Below are 20,286 nucleotides of genomic sequence, written 5' to 3'. Positions count from 1 at the left end.
TTGTTTCTCCTTTCATGGAGTTTCACGTTCGTCATCAGGCCTCTGTTCCTCTTCTTTACAGACTTATTTGCCCACGTCTTGTTTTGAGTTTTACCGACTGTAATCCCAAACTAAATAAAAGTTCTGAAATCTATTTTAAAGTCCTTGTTCTGTCCACACATGCACACATTTTCTGCTAACAGGTGAAATGTGCCGGTTGTCACGCTGGGTGTATTTTTACAGGCAGCACTTTTCTGATTCCTTATTGTGAATTTCTGACCCCGAATGTTTGACAGGACGACGGAAAATAAGACGTGTCCGCGTGTGAACTGTTGAATTTTGCTCTCGGAGTAAAAGCCTGGCTTCACAGTAAGCAGCACATCTCTGGAGGTTCTGTACAGCAAGCACAGAAGCATATTTAACCTAGAAGCTGAATTCCTGCCAACAGACAGCTCTGCTAATTCCACTTTATACCACAAATCTATCCACTATGATTAGAAAAATAATCCCCAGTAATTGACCTGCTTTCCCGGATGACATATTGAGCGCACGCAGCATGATGTATTACTCAAAACCTCCAATCTTTCCAAGTATCTTGCACTGTTAATATACAAACTAGTACACATCCTTCAAATAAAAGAAGGATCAATGTACAGTACTGCATAATGAGTACATGCTGTATAATGACTGCTGGTTACTTTCCCTTTGAACGTATGCCGGAATGAGGTTGTGGTCTGCAGAGCATGAATAGTTGATGTGGCCTGAGTCTCAAACAGACACAGTTTTCTGAAACACGTGTCCCAGTTTTTTTTGTTGCTTTTTCTATTATGGAGGACCAAAGATCCTGAAGTGGACTCGAGGGCGGGAAAACAAGGACGATGACAAATCTGGAGCATGAATGACAGCAGTTATTTCCTCTCTCACACACACATATGAAACCAAATGCTATCACAAACTATATACTGAAAACAAAATATAATGAATCCTCTCATACAACATACTGAAAAACTCTTATACGATACTGAAAATTCAGTCTGTTGTGTGCAGAGATGTATAGTAACGAAGTGGAACTACTTAAGTACTGTACTTAAGTACTAAAATGTAGTATCTGCACTTTTTTGGAGTATTATTTTTTTCCCCAACTTCTACTTTCACTGCACTACATATTTTTGATGAATTTAATACTTTTACTCCGATACATTTTTCATGTGCCGAGTCGTTACTCGTTACTATTGTAGCGTCCAGCCGGACACGTGATGAATGACGAGGCGTTATTCTACAAACTGCATTTATTGTTGAACGGTTTGGTTCCAGGACTCGGTGACTGTCGGCCGTAACCACGCCAAAACCGCGCCGTACGTCATACACCTGACACCCAGGTGCGCTCTCTCACCTGCTCCCCCGCCCCCTCGCTCTCGCATTCATTCAGACGCATTCACAGACCATGGGAAATCACAGAACTCTACCATGAACATTGTAACACTGTAACATTAGAAGTTGTGCCTTAATAAATATTTGAAATAATATAAACAACAGTGCTTGTACTTGTACTTTTACTTTTATTTGTACTTTTACTTCCAGTACTTGAGTAGCAATTTTTTACATACTTCTACTTGCAATACTTAAGTACAATTTTTTTTGAATACTTTAGTACTTTTACTTAAGTATGGTGTTTAAAGAACACTTCAACTTCTACTCAAGTCAGTTTTTTGATATAGCACTTGTACTTCTACTCCACTCCTTTACTGCAGTACTTTATACATCTCTGGTTGTGTGACAGTACAGTCTGTGCATTTGGTTTCATATGTGAGAGGAAACTTTTGAACGATGTCCCTGACGGCCCCTCACAGTTAGTGACAGGGTTTCTGTACGCCGCCTTTTTCACAAAATGACATGCAAACTTAATGAAAGTGATGAAATCTCAGCACGCAGGACAGCCGACCGTTCACGCCACAAGCTCTGCTTTTCTTTGTTAGGCTACTGTATCTAAATCCACACACACACACACACAGCAGATTTGAAAGGCATTTATGTCTACAGAAGTACAGTCGCAGAGAAGGAGGTGAAGGCAATGAGCTTTTATCAAGGTCTGCAAGAACAAACAACTGATGCAAACTCTCGACATCTCAGCAGGAACTTAACTCCCGAGAGCTGCGCCGTGTCAGCTGCGTAATTCATGAGTGAAGCCTGTCAGGAGAACCGGGCCGCTGTGAGGTATTTCTGAAGCCCAGGCACAACTCACACTACTCACTCTCTGTAATTTGTCAGGCAGGCTGCACCCACCACCACCACCACCGCCCTCGCCTCCATCCACCTTTACATTGATTAGGAGCCTAAGTATAATGCTGATTAAGCACTCGGCTTTAAAGGTTCAATCAGGAATGTATCTGACCATATAGATTTTGTGTAGACTTACATAGTATGTTCTCAAACTATTTGACTTTGACTGAAAATCTACTTTTGAAACTTTCCTGACCTTCCATCAGCGTAAACACTGGTCAGAGGACGCTGAGACACTGAGTCAAATATAAAAAGACACTAACAATGTGATTCTGTGATGAATGTGCATGCTGGGCTGTATGATGAATCACATCATGAGATTGATTTTTGCAGCTATGCATCTCTTGACATGACAAATTCTGCTGTGTTTGCATTAGCAGAAAGATACGCTGCATCAAACGGTGTGTTCTCTATGAGGACATGAGTTTGTATTACACAATGCAAACACTGCAGAGGCAGAGGAGGAACACTGATGTAAATATGATGAGACGGAGGAGGAAGGTCAGAGAAAAAGGTTTGTCGAACGACGAGAATCTGTGAGAATGAGCCGATTTCCACTTGCATAACAGATTTTGAAGTGAAGCTATCACAGGAAGTGCCACAAACTGCAGTTCCTCTAACGTCCACCTGAGGCTGGCTCCAGAAGTGAGTCAGTCTCCATAAGTCCCCATGTCCAAATGTCCAACTTCACAGCAGAAATAAACATGTTTACAGCCTGGTACAAAAAACAGTTTTGGTCTCTGTAGCTAATTTCCCCGTTCATGACAACTGTACTGAGGGTGAATTTATATACAACTCACCTGTTCACATTATATTAAGGCTTAAAGTTATGCAGGATTAAGAGATTTGATGACAGGTGGGTGTCATTACAGACGGACTGTTTGAGCAACCAGACATCATTCAGTCTGCTGATCCACATCTTAACCACATTAGACGTTGGATGGTCAACACACTGACACACTGAGCTTCACAACAGCAACAACCGAAACCTGTGGGTGACATCACGGATACGACGTCCATTCCTTATGATTACACCACATGAAAAACTGCAGAGGTGAAGCAAGAACAACACTGATGGACAACTACAACAGTTAACGTGAAACATTGCCAAAAGATTAAATATAATAAACCGTCCACACAGACGTACCTGAGTCTGAGCTCATTGCTAAAACCAACACGCTCTCACAGGCACAGAGGTCATGACTCATCACCTCACAAGATATAACAGGCAAAACAAGGAATTAACTCTGTGTTACACCGACGCTGCTCAACGCCCTCCTGATGATTCTTCAAGTGCTGCCCTGCTCTGAGCCTGACGGACGTTCTCATCAGCACAGGCTTCGTCAGGAAAGGTCTGAACTAACAGACTGTGGTTTCCCCGAGGATCGCACAGGACTGAAAGACAGATTAGAGTTTGGAGGAAGGAAAAATGTTTGCTTAACAACGGACCCAACATCGTGACGAGAGCTCCTGATGAGGACTCAGCGTGTGCAACTTTCCTCTGATAGACTAACAGAGTTAAAATCCTGTTGACCCACACTGACCTGTGATCAGCTGAACGGTGTCTCTGTCATTCGTACGTCTGTTCTCACACTATGTAACTTTGGGCTCAGGGTCGGGAGAAGTACGTAACGCTTTACGGCACTATCAGCTCTGCTGTGTCTGCTGTTGGTTGATGATTGTAATCAGAACAAATACTCGAGTACAGCTGAACAGATTTGATACATGAGTGGATGTTTTCAAGTACAGCTGAACAGATTTGATACATGAGTGGATGTTTTCATTCCAAAGGTTAGACAAAAACATTCAAGGTCCTCACCCTACAAGTTCATATTTAATATGTTGCTGTGAGAGTTTAAATCTGCTGGTACAGAGCACATAAGGGCTCAGATATCTGGAAAATAATGAGCTGCAATTTGTTTTCTGTCGACTTTTCAGACTGTAGGACAAATACACGCCTCACCTACAATTAACAGGCTGCTGTGGTTTCTGTTACTGCTGCTCTCGTTTTATAGATCCTCGGTTCAAGCTTTTCTTGTACCGATGTTAGTTTGTCTTTGCTCCCATTTCGCGTTCAGTTTACAGATCTAAGCATCTAGCTTAGCCTCACACACACACACACACACACACACACACACACACACACACACCCCGGGCTGATCCAGCGTGAAATAAACCGTATGACTCTTCTCACAGTCGGGTTTATCTTTTATCTGCGCCCAGCAGGATCCTCTGGTCTAAACTGGTTGTATTCATTGGGAGTGATTGATGTAGACTGGTGGGTTTGTAGCTTGATACACACCCAAACACACACACACACACACACACACACACACACACACACACGCAGTGGGTGTTCATAAGAAGCACTGTGGACACAGTCAGCACAAAGTGCTGCAGAAAAAGGCGACAGTGCAACAACATCATCAAACTCGTCTAACACGATTATGTTTGTATCCATGTGATACGTCAGAATACACGATCCTCACCTGACAGCTGTTTAAGACATTTCTCCATCTCACAGTGGAAGATAAAATTCATAACTCAGACGTGGTGGCTCGGCTGGAGAGAGGTGTTTGGTGGATGGTAACTTCGTGGCGGCAGCCGGATAATTAGGAGTCTCTGACTTTGAAAGAGCTGAAAGCAGCTCGGCTGTGAACGTCTTTATTCATCCCAACACGCAGCAACTGTGTGAATGTGAAAGCAGAGTTTAAAAGGATGTTTGTGTGATCATTAACCTGTGATCATTTTTGTCTTTTTCTTAACAGGATGTGGAAGATTCAGTGGTTGCACCAAACGCCGTCTTTCATTTTCATCCACGTTCTCCAAAGACACTGTTGATTGCAGTGTAACCACACTGAAGGCAGACTGTCCACTTTAAGAAAAGTCAGATAGAGCTGAAGAGCAGCAACAAACACAGGACGTATTTATGTGTCATCACACTCTCTCTCCAACTAAAACAAATTATGAGAATAACTCCTGAGCTGTCAATCAAACCTAACAACGATCTGGTCAGCAACACGGATGTCAACAACAATTTTAGGGACCAACTACAATATTTGATGAGACTAAAGTCCAAGTGCAAATTTCAATTAGTCCACGAGATGTCCGAGACGATAGAAAAAGGCGTCTCCAGTCCGAGGCCAGACTCCGGTACTACAGCACAGGTGTTAAATCATGTTGCATGTGTGACGTGAGGGTTCGATGCATCACTCTTCATGAGAAGAAACATCAGGATGGAGACTTTACTCAATTCCACACTTAATAACAACGTCTCACGTGACTGAACTAACCAATCAGGAGCTAGGACTGAGGTGAACGTGAGGAAATCAGAGAGATTCAACAGAATATCCTAACTGTCCTAAAGATGCAGGTGTAAATATTTAAACATGTAAATATGTAAATAGTTAACTGTGTAACTTATATTACTCTATTAACTTCTGAGCCTTACAACTGTTAAATATGAGTTACCTTCACTTATAAACCTCACACGTTATCACAATGTGTTTCTGCTGAGTTATACTGGCATCGCTGCACGAAGACAAAGTCATTGAGAAGAAATGTCAGGTGTCAGGGGAGTACAAAGAGCGAGAGCGTTCACCTATGGAGGAAAAAACACTTTGACCCAGCGGACCACGGATTGAGCAAAACCAAAAAAAAACAAAAAACTAAACCTAACCAAACTGCAACAGTTTCACAACGTTTGTTATTGTTGCCGTGGCGACAAAATGACTTCCTTTCCTGCAGGTCTAAAACTCAAAAAGCATGCAGCATGCAAAAATAAAAAGTGGCGTGGTATTTATACGCCATCCCACAATATCACGCTGCTGCTTCGCCCGTTATGTGCAGCCTGAGATGACAGCTACTGATGAGGAGAAACATCTGGATCAGCTGCTGTTTCTATTTGCATCAGGAGTATTGAAGAGTTCCTCCGGGCACAGAAAGTATCCTGCAGAGCAGACTGAGGTTGACCATAAAAACATAAAGAATATGTCAAAGCTGTAAATCTGCCTCGAGCAGGCTGTCTGTGTGTGTGACAGAGGTGAGCTGCTGAGCTAAGGAGGCCGATGGCAGCTGTGACGGAGCGGCAGATTGGAGACGGTGTCGCTGCCTGGATGATTCACCGGTCACAGCTTTACGGCAAAAGTGGAAAAGTTCAAAAACTTAAAACTACCTTTGGACGACTGTTTGCCAGAAGGTATATTCCAGATGAAAATGAAGGAGGTGCTGCTGCTCTATAATCGAGCATTTTGACTGTCGCATTACTGCACATCAGCTTAAACACACCTTCCCGAGCGTGAAGCCGAAGGTGGAGGCATCCTTGTTGAGCTGTTTCTCTGCAGCAGGCTCTGAGAGGATTGTGAAGGTTGAGGGTAACAGGAAAGCAGCAAAACATAGAAATCCTGGAGGTAAACCTGCTGCAGGGAGATTTAAATGACTCCCAGTGTTTGATGAGCAATGAGATCTTTGGAATATTTCTAAGAGTCTAATTATCCAGTGACAGTCCTGACCTAATAACAGGCTTTCCTTAATTTGCACATACTGTTTTAAAACAGGCCTGAATAATCTGCAGAGGACACATCAGAGGTTTTATAATGAGGCGTTTTCTGATACAAAGTTGGTATTTACAGACGTTTTTATTGATTTCTTTGGCCAGAGGAGCAAACTTTGAACACCTCACTGACTTATCAGCATCTTCAAAGTTTCTGCCACGACTGTTTTAGCAAACTGTGGCTAGATTTTACACATTCAGCAGATAAGGAGCAACATTAGCATTGATTTAGCATTTGGATTCCAGCCATCTGATGAAGCTAAGTCTAATATTCACTCTCACTTTCAGCTCTTAAATCCTCAACGTTTGTTGCTGAGCATGAATTTGGGTTTGTCAGAGCTGATGCGAGTGGTGAGAGCGAGCCGAAACTGTAGCCTAGTGGGTCATAAAACCAAGACAATGAGCTAAAAAAGGCTAAAATGTTCTGCAGAGCTGGGTGATCATTTAACCTCTTTAAAGTCTAACAGTGAACACAGCGACAGAACCTCTGAACCGGCAGTGTCCAGTCTAACAGTGAACACAGCGACAGAACCTCTGAACCAGCATGGTCCAGTCTAACAGTGAACACAGCGACAGAACCTCTGAACCGGCAGTGTCCAGTCTAACAGTGAACACAGCGACAGAACCTCTGAACCAGCAGTGTCCAGTCTAACAGTGAACACAGCGACAGAACCTCTGAACCAGCAGTGTCCAGTCTAACAGTGAACACAGCGACAGAACCTCTGAACCAGCAGTGTCCAGTCTAACAGTGAACACAGCGACAGAACCTCTGAACCAGCAGTGTCCAGTCTAACAGTGAACACAGCGACAGAACCTCTGAACCAGCAGTGTCCAGTCTAACAGTGAACACAGCGACAGAACCTCTGAACCAGCAGTGTCCAGTCTAACAGTGAACACAGCGACAGAACCTCTGAACCAGCAGTGTCCAGTCTAACAGTGAACACAGCGACAGAACCTCTGAACCAGCAGTGTCCAGTCTAACAGTGAACACAGCGACAGAACCTCTGAACCAGCAGTGTCCAGTCTAACAGTGAACACAGCGACAGAACCTCTGAACCAGCAGTGTCCAGTCTAACAGTGAACACAGCAACAGAACCTCTGAACCAGCAGTGTCCAGTCTAACAGTGAACACAGCGACAGAACCTCTGAACCAGCAGTGGCATCCCAGGTGAGTCAGTTCAGTTTGTGTCAGTGTTGGATAGATACTGGAGACATAATTTGGACTCCATGGGGACTTTAACATCACATATTATTGTTAATACTGATTACTGCAGCCGTGAAGTCATGAAAACACGACGTGTTTAACACCTACATGGAAATAACTGCTAAAAGCTCCCGGCAGCTCTATCTGCACGCTCGCCCAGAGCCGTGTTCAAAGTTCAGTCCTTCCTCCCCCCGATGTGCCTATTGACAGACAGTAAGAGGAGTTAAGCCAGGAGGCTGCGGGTTAGTGGTGATATTCCCCTGGGTGAGCTGGAACACATAAGAAGACATATCAGCACTATTTGTAAAAAGTCACACACCGCCCCCGCAGAGGACGGTCCACTTGTCATTGAGATAAACTGGCTAATAATTGATCGCCACTGAAATGAAGGGAGGGCACCGGGGTTAAAGTAAAGCCTCAAGTTATTTCAAGTGTGTGTGGTGTGTGTGTGTGTCCTATGATGGAAAGACAAGAGTTAGGTTTAGCTCAGCTAGATTGTGGGATTTCTTTAATGGGAAATGCACTTGCTGCATAATAATTTCCGTATCTCAAAAATATACTCTCAGGGTCGCTGCAGGCTTTTTCAATTCAATCTCAAACTTCAATCTGCTGTCAAACCACGTGGTGTTCAGACGGTCTGAAGTGATCTAAAACAATGTGACACTGGAGGGTTTGTCTTAAATTTAGAGTTATATCAGTGAAATAAAATGCATTTGGCTATTGTGTTTGTTTCAGACAAGAACTTCAGCTTCATGTTTCAGCTTCTAGCAGCCTCAGATTTGACCCTCATGTTTGCATGAAGCTCGACACTGCTGGACCCACTATCAAACTGAAGAAATGCCCAGTTATCGCATGAATTTAAAAAACAATTCAAAGGTGCACGTATTACGGCCAAAACCATTGAATTCCCCCACACAATAGCTGACAAACACTTCCAACAGTGACTCTATTAAAGCAACAAGAAAATGAAATTGTGAATTTGTGAGGTGCTTTATCGTCTTTATTTCCTGGTCTAAATGATTCTTTTACTTCATGATCGACAGATTAATAATCAGACAGCTGAAGTTTAGAGACCTTGGTGCTTTGTTTAACAATAACCCTCTGTGTTGTGTTGAAAGACTTTCAGAGGAGAAATCTGGATATTCTGTAGGATTTTTTTGCACCATGAAAATTCTCTCACAACTTATTCCAAACACAAAGATTAATCTCCAAGTGTTTCATGCATGGATTTTGAAACAGCGTGGAGGAGAAGTGATATTCATATTCAGCAGGTATTTCAGCTTTTTTAATACAAAACAAACCACGCTGGTAAACAGGACACTGTGCAGGACACGACGGCTGAATTTCTGGACTTCTGTGGAGCTCGGTAACTCTAAAGTTTAGCATATCGCTCAGTCAGTGCAGAGCGACATATCTTAGCAAATATTTGGTAGATTGCCACGAATGTCTGTACAGATATGCATGGTCCCCAGTGGATCACACCTTCTGACTTTTCATCTAGAGCAATGAGCAGGTCCAGATTTTTAATTAACCACTGAGTTACCTGGATTGGCGCATATTCTGGTGGAGACATTCATGGTTCCCAGATGATCAACCCCAATGGTTTTGGGGATGCCATGACTCTTTATCAAGCGTCGTTATCAGATATCGTTCAACGCTCTCAGTCACACGTCACTCAGGCATAAGCGCGATGTTTGGAAGTATTTCTAAAAACTAACATTAAACTTGCGTATCGTAAAACAAGTTTGATGATAAACTATTTGCAGATTAAGGATTTAGGACCAATCTAGACTATACATGCATATACATCTGGAAAAAGATTATTCCATAATAATAGGGGAGGAAAACAAAAGGTACATCACATTTATGTTTCAATTTACTTTCAAACCCATTAATGCTAACTGGGCTTCCATCTCCTTATTAAACACATGCCAATCCAAGTCCACCGACATTTTAAACCTCTGAGGACTGTCGGTCATCATCAGTGTGTTGCTGCAGCCCTGCTGCAAACATTAAAGCAAAAGAAAGCAAGTTTATCTCCAAAGTTCCTTCAGATATTTGCTTTACATTCACATCAGAGCACATGAAGGTGTTTCCGATGCGCAGCTGCACACGGCAATCAGCATTTTCCTTCATTAGCAGACTGAAGGTCATCTGTAGCGTCGTAGCTCATATGAAAACACTTCAGCAGATTCTCAGCTGAAATAAGGTAGAGCAGGGTTTAGCTCGATTATTCTGTTGAGAAATCATTCATGGAAACTGCATTGAGGTTCAAATTAATGAGTTTCTTATGTTTTCTGACCCCAACAAATGCTGCTGAAGTCTTCATGAGAAAGGAAATATTCATCCAGACTGAACATTCCAATGGTTTCCAAGCATGCAGAGAGGCCCTTGAAAGTTATTGTGTCACTTTAATCCAGAGACAGCGCTCTGAAGTTTACCCGATGGGGCTCCACTTTTAGGAGACGAGCAGCATTTTTGACTCTCCTGGGAGAAGCTGGACGTGAGCTCAGATAATGAGCGATTCTTTCGCCTCGTAGTCACTGAACGAAAAACTGGACTCAATTTTTTCACAAGACACAAATCTTCTCACACTAAAATGACGTTTTTCAGACAGATCAGGAGAAAATTAACTTTGCCCAAGACCTTCTGTATCTAAAAATCTATAAAACTTGACCAAAACTTCTGAAAAGTCTCAACACAATCTGTTTTCATCCATCCACACAACGTTCAACACTATACTAACTGGAGATCATGGGCAGGGAGGATTTAACATGTTATCTTCTGTTATGAAGCATCTTTGTTTTAATTCTTTTATTACATAGTTCAAACTAGTAGTAGGACATGTGGGGAGCAAGATGATGAAGTGCAACAACAATTCACGTCCACGAGAAACAGGGACGTTAATGACAAACGACAAAGAGTTGACCGTTTGGGATTTATTTAATATTGATGGTATTTGGTTAAAGAAAATGTTCACGCCCTCTAATCAGCTCCCTTCGACATGTTTTGATGTTTTCTTTCCCTTGATGACGACCTCATAAGCAATGTTACGCTCACAGTCCCCACATTGCCCCATAGACACACAATCTCTCTCACACACCGGACAGTTCTGGATGATTGGTCCTCCTAACTAGGCAGTGGTCGCTGGTTGGTGTTGAGTCCTGTGCCTGCGTTTGCTGAGAGGCAGGAGGCTAGAAGGATTTGTACTTACACTTTGATCTTAGGCCATCAGGATGCACCTTTGTTATAATTTAGTCAATTAGAAACTTGTGTATGAATGCAGAATTAAAAACTGAAAAACATGGTTGGTTGCTCTGAGGTGGTTCCTGCATTTCTGCTGTTTCAAATGTGTCTTTATCTAAAGCGGGTAGTACAGATACTGGCTCTCAAAATGGATTTGGGGCTGAAGAAGCTGGAGTTAATTTTCAGTCTAACTTGTGGCTCAACAAAGATGAATGTTCCTCCTTTAGAATGAAACAAGTTTTGATTCACTGCTTTATCTAAGCAGAGCACAATACCAGGTGTCTCCTTATATCTGCTTGATATCTGTCACAGGGAGGCCAGTAACTCTGCAGAGACTTTCCACAGACTGATGATTGTCAGAAAGGAAAGAAGATCGCTTTACAATGAGCACATCTGGCCGTGCTCTGCTGGACTTAGTATAATCCACTATAATGCTCGCAGCTCTCAGGGTCTTCTATGAGGGAAGCTGTCAAAGCTGGTTAGCTTGAAGTCGACGGCTTCATCTGAAGGAAACGTAACCAAACACTAAGATGGAGGCTACTCAGGCGGTGAGCACTTCTCTGAATCGGACAAGTGGCTCTCTACATGTTCGGGTGCAGTCAAAATAAATGCAACAGCTGAATTAAATCCGTCGCTCACTCAGTACTGGGAGCTGTGCGATGTCACGGGGTGATCTCTGCTATAATTTAGTTCCACTCGTCTCCCAGAGCAGACAAGGTCATTACTTATTACAAGGAACATAATGAGTCGGATTGTCCGTCTGCAGGCTCCCGTCTTTAATGAAAGCAGTGGGAAACGACACAAAAAATCTCACAAAATTCCCAGCCGGCATCATTTCAGGCTTACTATGACGACTGCACTGCTCAGATATGTAACTTGATTCGCAGCACAGGGAACCCTGTCAAGTCGGCCTGTTAGGAGGCGGTCTGACACGACTCCAGCGTCTCAAATAAATCTTTTTACAGTTCCAGTTGAAAGTGAAGCGGCAGCCAAATGTGTCTCGGAGGCAGGAAATGGAGACCTCTTCAATGAACATTTTGAAATCATGTATCGATGTGTATTGATGCTGCGAGGTGTCACTGGTGCTGGAACTCTTAACGGATCTGAGCCGTAGTTACTGTTTTTAAGTCCAGCTGAGTTCAGAGTCCGTTAAATGCCGTGTACACAAACTTCTGCATTTCAACTGCAGAGAAAATTTCCATCCATTTGAAACTCGACGTGCTTCCATTAGTGGTAGTAACCAGGTTTATGCATTCAATATTAATAAAGACAATTTGTTTGAACCCAACAGTGAAAATGAACGCAGTCATTTTGAGTTTATTAGTACGATTTCAAACATCTTTTTACTTTCTTCACATTATTTTCCTTTAGTTAATTTATATTAAAACTATGTCATTCAAATGAATGGAAATTTTCTTTGCAATAGAAATGCATAGGTGGCCTAAATATTTTTTTGAGTGTAGGAAAACTTATTTTCTTGTTCAACTCAGATTAATTATAATGCACCTCCCATGCAGAAAAAAGACAGTAACAAACAACACTGAACAGTTTTTAAAGCAAAAGAACAGTTTTAAAAATTAAAACCAAAAAGGCAAACATAAAAACTGCAACAGTAAAATAAATAAAATGTTAAAAGTAAAGAAAACCTGTGAGGTAAATAAGCACAGGGGATAAAAACTAAAACAGGCAATGATCAGGCACCTGAAGTAAAAGTCAAGCTTGCTGCTTAAAGCAACATTGTGTAACCAGATTGCAACCCCGTCACCTCACCCTTTCCTTCTGAGCATGAAGTAGAAAACTACAGTGACCATGAAGCATTTCACAGCCCATTGTGGACATTTATCTTGTTCCCTGGATTGTGTCATTTAAAATATACTGAAATGTAAATAAAATCAAATAAACATTACCTTTTTAAATAAAGTTTCAGAACTATTCAGCAGCATCTTTGTGCTCAGTGTTTAGCAAATGAAAGAAGTGTGGTCAGAACTGAGAGAGAAACAGGGTCCAGGATGAAAATGTTATCTTTTTTTATAACTCATCCACCCACTGACACCTGAGTTTGACAGTTTTTATCCGAGCAGTAAAGCTGCACTTTTTAACCCCGTGTTCCACATGTTCAAACCGCTCTGAGCACTGCATATGAAGAGTCATTTCCCCGAGATGGTATGGACTGAAACCTTCAACACGTCTCATCAGAGGAGCCTCGACACAGGCTTGTTTTTAGTTTCATATAATGATATATCAGTTAAAAATAACATCATGGATTTCAGCTCCAGGTCCAGAAACATCCAGTCAGATACACATCACATCAATCCAACAACGATTATTCAACATGTTCAGACTTCAGGCATTGTGGACATTACAGGGTTTGTTTGTGGTGTAGCCACACAAACAGTTTTTGGTTTTTAATGAGCGTTCTCTAAAAGTCGTGCCTTGACCCCGACACAACACAGATGAATAGTTTAAATAGTTTCTCGCAGCATTAAAATAAATTACACTTTGAAAAGCAGCCACATGTCAGGATGTGTGTGCTTGTTACTGTGGGAGATACTTAACAGTTCCTCCCTACGCAACACCAGAGGTAATATGTTTGGGTGTAATGGGGTGAACCAATCATCTGTAACTGTGTGGCCTATTTCTCACCTCAGATGTATTCAGAAAAATTGATTTTGGTTGATAACGTTGAAAGAGCGTCGCTGTTTTCTAGGACAGCTTTGTCCACTTTGAAGATGAGAAGGAAACAATCATTACCGTCTGTCAGCGCCTTCCACAACTCGCCACGTCGAACCGCTAGAAAAATGATTCACGTAACTGTTTTCTGTTTAGTTTGTTGACTCATTCACTGACCCTGCTAACCACTTGATCCTTAGTAAGGAGCTCACAACTGTTAATTGACTAATCGATTAGACGATCAACAGAAATAAAAAATATTTCGATAATCAGTTAATTTTATGTGCTGAAATGCCTCTCAAATATGAAGATTTCCCATTTTTCTCTGTTTTATATCATTAAACTGAATATGTTTTGGTTTTTGACCAGCTGTGATGGATGTTTTGTTCTATTTTCCTACATTTTATAGGCCGAATAAAATGAATGATGTAAATAACCGTTAGTTGCAGCCCTGGTGGAGGGTTAGCTGCTTTGTGTTCTTTGGGTTTATGTACAAACAGATTTAAGACTTCACGTGTAAAGACTTCAATAACTCGGTCTACAAAGTGGGTGATGTGACGGAGACTGTGTCCATGCTTTTATACAGACTGTGATAAATACACAATAATAAAAATAATTAACCAAATACCAACTAAAATGGCTCTAAAAGGTTTTTAAAAATTGCTTTAACCCAGATTTGTGACGCTTATTCATGTTCTGTTTTTAAACTTTCAGATAGACTTTCTGACAAAAGACGTCATCAATTAATCTAAGTCTAATTATTCATCCATCAGTCCATTATGATAAAAGCAAAGATTCTGGGAAGTCTGGCTTCTGCCGGTTGCTGTCAAACTTCAGAGAAAAACAACATGTGACCCTGAGCGTCTTCTCTAAGACAGCAGCACTCTGTGCAGCCGTAACATGCAGAAAGCCTGGGTCTGTTTTGTGTATAATGTGTTACTCATCCATTTGCCCCGAGGAGAGCATTCATGATGTTTTGTAATGGTCAGCTCCATCACCCTCCCTCCTGTCCACTCCAAAGTACCCACCAGGCAGAACCACTTAAAAGTCTTTTATGTTGCTTTCTCTTCTTCTTTTTTCCCTCCTCCGCTCTGCCTTTGTTGCAGGATGAATAAGATGCTGAGAGCCGATGGGGCTGCTGGCCTTAATGGTCTCTCCCTTTTACCTCCACCTTATGAGCTATTTGAATTTCATGACTGATGCTTTGCCATTGCCTCATCCTGAGAATAAGGGAACAGGGCTCAAACTTCTTGACAAAGTCTCTCCATAATTCATCACTGCCGTCGCACACACGCTCTGTGGAACTCCGTAAATGACGTGACAGATTTTCACTAACAGGATAAACGCGACATTTCTCACACCATCTCAAACCGGCTTTCAAAGCAAGAAACTCCATCGTGACAATAATGCAGCATGAGAGATTTGCTCTGCGGTGAGCCGCCGACACCGGAGATCTAATATGACACGTCCTTGAGAAAAACGTCAGCCAGCGTTCTCCCATTTATCAACACTGATTACATGTATTGATCTGACAGGACATGGAGGATTCCCCCATTTAAAAGGTTCAGCAGACTGGAAACAGTGGCAGAGGATTCAAAACAAACAGACTCTCACACTGCAGTCAGCTGTTAGACGAGCTCAGTGTTTAAAGAAACAGTTTAACTTCTCTCTGATAACGTCTGTGACCTGCTAACGCCCACACTGACCTGTGATCAGGTGAACGGTGTCTCTGTCATTCGTACGTTTGTTCTCACACTATGTAACTTTGGGCTCCGGGTCGGGAGAAGTACGTAACGCTTTACGGCACTAAGTCACACAGCAGCAACTATTTCACTGATTCTGGTGAAACTGGATCATATTTTATGGAGGAAATGTTTTCTGGTTTTCCCTCTGATGTCCTCCGGCTGCTCCGCCTCAACTCTCTGTGATTTACAGAGTTTATGATGGACAGTGAAGTAAACTGCTGACAGCTGTAGCTGCTGTTAGCTCATGTTAGCTCAGTCTGTTAGCTGCTGTTAGCTCAGTCTGTTAGCTGCTGTTAGCTCATGTTAGCTCAGTCTGTTAGCTGCTGTTAGGTAATGTTAGCTCAGTCTGTTAGCTGGACTGCTTGGACTTTTAGCTCAGAGCACTGGGGTATTGTTAGTGTTTGTGCCACAGGCGTTTTGGACCACCGGGAAGAAGAAGAGGGGAATGCTGAGCCAATGTCATGCTAGAACCGGAGCTGCGTGAGCAGGCAATTTAACCGGGCTCAGCAGCTTCTATAGACATGATGGCAGAGGAGAAGAGAGTGAAGAGGACGCTGACGGAGGAAGCTAAGAAGAGAAAAGGAGAGAGTGAGCGAGCAAGAAGCCGCCGGACAAGAGTAAATGTGGGACTGACTTTTAGTGGTTGGTGAGAGCTTGGTGAAATAAAAGGCTGAAAGACAGACGCCGAGCTGGGCTGACTGCTGCTGGACTAGGCAGTGATATCAGCTGCTGCTCGGGACCTGGTTGGTTAATTATATGAACTGATCTATTTGCCAAATTTTAGATTAGCCAGGAGCCGGCGTAGACAGGACCGCCAAGATGGCGCCAACCAGAGCCACCACATGGAGACTACGTCCAGGTTTGAAACAGTCTGAGGTGAACTCAGTTATAATTTGGTGTCATACTGCATTTTCCTCATGAGAGGTTTTTGCATGAAATAGAGATGAAATAGTTCTGTCCCAACATGCAAATGAAGAACTTCCTAAAACTAAAATAAAATAATAAAAACACGAGCGGCGCTCTCTCACCGACTGCTGGCACGAAGGGAAAGCAGCTTAGTTTGAATTTCCATTGAAGACATTTGTGTGTAACATCTGAGTTTCTTGTGCCTGGAATCATTCATCATTTTCAAATATTGCCTGACGCGCTTCAGGCAGCAACTCTTTTTCTTTTTTTATTCTCCAAAGTGAGCATGAATATGAAAAGCATTTGAGAAATTTAACAGGAATGGGAATAGAAAGTCTGATCGACTGACAAACAGTACCTCCGACCGCATGCACAAACATCGGGACAAACACACTTCCACAGCGCTCCGGTGTCCCTCCTGTATTCTGCACCAAGTCAGGTGTTTAATGGCTTTGTGCTTGTAAAGAGCAGTGGACGGTTTGGGCTGTATGCATGGGAGGGCAGCCGGCGACAGACTTCAGTACTCTGCCCTCGGCAGCCTGTTATCCTTTAGACAGTGACTGGAATTCTGTTTACCATCAAAAGGCTCAGTCAGGAGGGCAGGAGTGTGGAGAGAACAGTGATTAAGTGTTTTCACACGGACCTCAGAATAAATTCACATTTAATGACTCCAGCTCCAATAATTAGCTTGGCTATTGAAGTCTCTCTCTTACCCATAATTAATTCATATTTGATAGTTTTCTAAAGAACATCTGAACATTTTGACTTTTTAGTCTTCATTTTCTCAGAAAGGCCTCGAGTCACATCGCGAGGAAATCGCCTCTATTTGACTCTTTTATGGCTCATAAGGAGCTCGCTACAGCCGCGCTGACATTAAACTACCGTAATCCCGCCAACGCACAAATCTGCATTCAGACCCGAGTGTCAGAGTGTTCGTATAAGCAGCTCAGAGCACGTCGCGTGTTTTAAAAACGACATTTTCATCTCGTGCCATAGCTGGGCTCGACGATAAGGACTGCACAACTGGCTGGAGGTGGTTAGTGAATCTAGAAACTGATCAGGAAGTGGTAAAAAAGGTAATTATCTCCATAAGTCCCCATGTTCAAATTCTTCACAGCAGAAATAAACATGTTTACAGCCTGGTACAAAAACTGTTTTGGTCTCTGTAGATAATTTCCCCGTTCATGACAACTGTACTGATGATCACAAAGACCACGTCCATGTTTTATACAGTCTATGGCATCGACACACGGGTGCAGTTAACCAGAGGTGGAGAAAGCATTCAGGGTCCATTACTTGGGGAAAAAGTGCCAACACCGACCTCGGATACAAGTAAAAGTTCTGCTTTATAAACTTTTATTTTAGCTGACCACAAAGACGAGCTGATGTGCTCTAAGTTGATTCTTTCTCCTCTCTTAATTTTAATACCGAGTATAAAATGTTGTTATGTAAGCAAATATTGCTTCAGGATAAATAGACCCTGCAGTCGGTGATCAGTGCACCTTCAAATTAAAAACATCTTCACGTATCTGACACACTGTCTTGTTCTGGTTCGTTAAACAAAGATTTAAAAAAGATAATTAAGTTTAGTCTTTGTTGTTATTTGATCATAAACTGACTTCAGATTCCTGAGTTTTATGAGCGATGCTGACCCGGATGACGACAGGAACATTTACATATCAGGCATCGCTTCCACAGTCAGCTCAGGTCTGCAGCCGTCTTTCATCAGCCTCATTCACTTTGGTTTTATTCCGACATAAAAGCATTTTTCACTTCTCACAACGCAGCACTCTGCTGGCAACTTCAGGTCCTGGAAATGATTCTTCAGCTGAACTGCTGACCCCCCACCACCACCACCACCCTCCACCACCATAAGCACCACCAACACCTCCACCACGCCAGCCAGCCAGCCTCCCACACAGCATCGTCTTAAAAAGTAAAACACATTTAATTAAAGTAAGAGCTCAGGACTCGTCAAAAGCTGCATTACTATTATTGCGAGGGCACATTTGTGACAAATGTCTCTGTGACATATTGCACGGCACATTCTGCAGCAGCAGTAAATGGAGCTGTAACACAAAGCAGACTGAGGAGCACTCAGCTCTCTCTCTGAGTTATCATACAGGCTATGAGCTTCACATGGTCAGAACATTAACGCAGATATTCTGAATATTTAAACTATTAAATATGACACAGAGGCATGATGGGAATGCTCCACACTGACAGAAACCCAGCAGGTCCTGCAGAAAACCAGCTGCTGGCTCACACGTGCCATCTAGTGCTGACACTGCGTTAGTCCCCGTGTGAAGTCTGCATGCTGTGCCGCCTCAGGGGGGGAATCAATGGGGAAACTACAACACCCATGATCATCCTGACCCGTCTAATTAACATCAAAACCTCCTGAACACCCGAGTCCACACTGGAAAACTCTCACACCAGGTCCTGATTCGGAGTTTTTGCAACTTGCAGCTCTGTCCTGTCCTGCAGCAGCTACTTGATTAGAGTTAATTGCATTCACCAAGGTCGACTAGGTCCTGATTTGATGACTGGAATAAAACCCAGCAGAGCTCTGGGACCCGAGGACCTGAGTCATGGAGTAAATAAAGAAAAACTCGGAGTTACAGAGACAAACGCTTCATGCCTCAGTCTGGTGTAAACAGGGAGCTCATTAGATCAGACAGAGTGTTTGAGGATGTTTATGTTCTTAAACTAATTAACATTTCTGCATATTCAAGATTTTCAATGTGTGCATGTGATTTCACATGAAACACTCTGCGGGGACTTGTTAGTCTGGCGCAAAGCGTTTTTAATCATGTAATCAACTTCTGCTAATTAAACAGCAGAATGTTCAACAACAATCACAGGAGATTAAAAATATTCCTGCATGAGTGAAAGTCACTCTGCTCTGAGTCTGAGTCTGAGTCTGAGTCTCTGCGTGTTCAAATAAAACCTGAGGTCTTACCTGCAGGAGCGACGCGTCCGAAATAAAGTTCATCCTGCGGGCAGTGTTCAGGGAGAGGCTCCGCAGAGAGGATGCAGGATGACCGTCAGGAACGGAAACATGAGTAAAGTCCTCAGCACCGTCAGCACCGTCCGTGTCGGTGGAGTTAACTTGAGCTCCGGCTGTGAGTCTCTGCTGCAGCTGCTCAGCGCAGCGCAGCCAAAGAGCAGCAGAGGCGGCGAGAGGACTCACCCCCACCCCCAACACCACCTCCAACACCACACCACATCACCCCCACCTCCAACACCACCTCCAACACCACACCACATCACCCCCACCTCCAACACCACCTCCAACACCACACCACATCACCCCCACCTCCAACACCACCTCCAACACCACACCACATCACCCCCACCTCCAACACCACCTCCAACACCACACCACATCACCCCCACCTCCAACACCACCTCCAACACCACACCACATCACCCCCACCTCCAACACCACCTCCAACACCACACCACATCACCCCCACCTCCAACACCACCTCCAACACCACACCACATCACCCCCACCTCCAACACCACCTCCAACACCACACCACATCACCCCCACCTCCAACACCACCTCCAACACCACACCACATCACCCCCACCTCCAACACCACCTCCAACACCACACCACATCACCCCCACCTCCAACACCACCTCCAACACCACACCACATCACCCCCACCTCCAACACCACCTCCAACACCACA

General features: G+C 43.2%; 1 protein-coding gene across 1 annotated transcript in view; it reads right to left on the bottom strand.

The window, feature by feature from the left end:
- LOC104935763 (multiple epidermal growth factor-like domains protein 11) overlaps positions 1-19,769 on the bottom strand; it is a 108,610-nt gene extending 88,841 nt beyond the window's left edge. Inside the window, exon 1 of the mRNA XM_027281391.1 lies at positions 19,545-19,769. The gene's annotated coding sequence lies outside the window, so the exon portion shown is untranslated. The remainder of the gene's footprint in view (positions 1-19,544) is intronic.
- Positions 19,770-20,286: the final 517 nt, after the last annotated feature.

This window comes from Larimichthys crocea, chromosome VIII, assembly GCF_000972845.2.
Source record: "Larimichthys crocea isolate SSNF chromosome VIII, L_crocea_2.0, whole genome shotgun sequence".
NCBI classification, from domain to species: Eukaryota; Metazoa; Chordata; class Actinopteri; family Sciaenidae; genus Larimichthys; species Larimichthys crocea.
The sequence above is the reverse complement of the archived record's forward strand: the minus strand, read 5'-3'. Positions and strand labels throughout refer to the sequence as shown.